At 61.9% G+C, this 2,580-nt stretch overlaps 1 protein-coding gene across 1 annotated transcript in view; it reads left to right on the forward strand.

Moving 5' to 3' along the window:
* LHX6 (LIM homeobox 6) overlaps positions 1–2,580 on the forward strand; it is a 14,442-nt gene that overhangs the window by 3,329 nt on the left and 8,533 nt on the right. The gene's annotated exons all lie outside the window — the stretch shown is intronic.

Here is a 2,580-nt window from a genome sequence, read left to right on the forward strand (position 1 = left end):
GGTCTGCGGCCGGGAGCCGTTCGCCAGGACCGGGGCGGGTCGGAGCAGACATCCCCCGGGCTGGCAAACCCGCCTCGGGGGCCGCTCGCCCAGCCCCGGCCCCCTCCTGCGCCCGCACGGCCCCGGGAGCATCGTGGCCCGGAGGCTGGCAAGCCCGGGACAGCCGGGACCGGCACTTGGCAAAGCACAAATCTGACTTTTGTCCTATTTTTAAAAATTATTATTATTATTTATCATTTGCTGCAGATAAAGTGTGTGGTTTTGGTTGGGTTTTGGTTTTGGTTTTTTTTCAAAAGCAAAGCAGAAAACCCATGCTAACACGTGCGGGTCTTTGGAGCCAGGGCAGATGGGAAGGGGCGGTGGGATGCGCTCTGCACGGAGCACACGGTGGGTTTTCTCTCACCAGCTTTAATTCCCCGGGAGCCGGGGGGCCGGCAGGCGTGGGGCTGTCCACTGGCACTGCCCACCGGTGAGGGCGTTTAGGCCTGGTCTGTCCGACCTTCCCTTCCCTGTTCACGGGAGGGGCTGTGCAAGTGCTGGCACTGCCGTGGCTCCGCGGCTTCGTGTGCATTTTTAAGCAAATGCTGCTGTTTCATGTGTCTTGTCAAATAATTGCGTTTGGCATCCAAGGGCTCCATCAGTTCGAGGAGAACCAAATTAAAATTGGAGCTCATTGAGCAGAGCGTTGCGTTCCCGGGCGATGCGAGGGCTGCTCACAGCCAAGCTCCCACGGCTCCGGCCGCAGGGAGGCCCCGTGTGATCCGGGTGTGATTCCCACAGCACCCCGCTGTGACCCCTGCGGCTCCCTCCCTCGCTGGGCAGCCCTTGGGCATGTGAGCGTGGGGTCACCGGCCCCAACGCGTGTCCCTGAGGGCCGGGACAGCAAAACAGCTGGTGGTGCCGTGGGTGGGCCAGTGCGCATAGCTCGGTTGTGGCCCAGGTGGCCTCTGTTGCCCCTTGCTGTCGTGCCCCACTGGGATGATGCTCCTGCTCGAGCGCTGCCGTGGCTTGGCGTGGAGATGGACTCGCTGAGGTCACCCCCTGGTAGTCCGCTGGGCAGTTTGGGGTGATTCCTGGAAGCCACAGCTGACTCTGGGGGCTCTGTTAGGGTCTTCCTCCAGAGCTGGCCCCGGAGGGGACAGGGATGTCAGAGCTGTGGGTGGCCCTGGGTGGCCCTTGCTCCATCCCCAGGGGCAGGGTGGACAGCAGGGCTCAGGGAGCTGCAGCACCCGGGTGCAAGTGGCGTGTGAGAGCCGGGACGCACCAGGGCGTCCTCCCGCCTCTGCTCTTCCCGCGCCCCAGATGTTGCGGCCGCCCCTGGGGGAGGTGGGATGAGTCTCTCTGGGATGAGTCTCTCCTGGTAACGTTGTTGGCAGTTTCCATCTCCCAGCGTTAACTGTCGCAGAGAGCCGGCAGCATCCGCTTGCCCGACCACAAACCACGCGTGCGGGGCCTGAGCCGGCGGCTCCGGCAGATGTTGGTGATGCCCCGGCCTGGGCTGCAGTGCTGGGCTCAGGGAAAGCCTCTGGCTTTGCCCCTCCAGCTGCAACGCGGCCCTGTCCCCATCCCCATCCCTGCCAGGCGGGTGGCAGGGGCCATGGGGTGCCCCTCGCCTTGTGCCCCACAGCCCTGAGAGGACGGGGTTTTCTGGGCTATTGCGAGCTCAGTGAATTAACGTATTTTATTTTTGAGCCGTTGTTTCCCGTGGTGACGGGTTGGGGCAGCCTGCTCGCAGGCGTTTCTCCCCCCATTCCTGCGTTGCTGGTGGTCCCTGCGGTGACGGTCTCTGTTGGGTGACCGCGGGTGCCTGTGCCCAGCCCCGGCTCAGCCCCGTTTGCGTAAATCCCGATCGCCGCGGTCGGTGCCAGAGGCAGGTGCCAGCCAAGAGCTGCAGGCGCAGCATCGGTGGTTGCCGCTGCCGCAGCCTGTGCAGCCCCCGCCTCTGGCTGCTGAGCCCCGGCCTCGCCGGGCGCTGCTCGTGCCGCAGCTCCGCAGGGGACAGCGGCCCCACGAGCCCCCGCGCCCTCTGCAGCCCCTGCTCCGCTCCCCGCCAGCCGCTGCCGTGCCGGGGGTCCCTCCTGGCACCGGGGGACACCGGTCTGTGGCCGCCTGGATGTCCCCCCCAGGTCGTGGCTGGTGCGTGATGGGGACATGTGCTCTTTCCTGCACGGTGCCCTGTGCCTCAGTTTCCCCTGGGTGGCAGAGGTGCCGGGACGTGCCCGTCCCTGTGCTGGGCTCCCCCCTCCCCACGGCAGGCTGTGATTCAAGCGGGGAGCGGCGATCACCACGTGCTATTAGCTCCGTAAGCCTGCCCTTCGTTTGATACCGTTCGGCAAGTACGACTGTTTACATAGCACATTGTTCAAAGTAATTCAATTTACAGGAATGATCTTTACTTCTAAATAAAAAATTAATACAGTTCTTTTGTTTGTGCGTTTATATAAACTAGCTGGCACAAAGTCAGTTTACAATGTTCCCATCTGAAGTAAATTAGCGAAGTCTCTTAGCTAAGTCTGTATAATTTCAGCACAGAAATGTCCTTTCTAAAGCAGCCCTTTTTTTTTTTTTTTTTTTTTTTTT

This window comes from Athene cunicularia (genome assembly GCF_003259725.1).
Source record: "Athene cunicularia isolate RWA chromosome 17 unlocalized genomic scaffold, athCun1 chr17_part1, whole genome shotgun sequence".
Classification (NCBI taxonomy): Eukaryota; Metazoa; Chordata; class Aves; order Strigiformes; family Strigidae; genus Athene; species Athene cunicularia.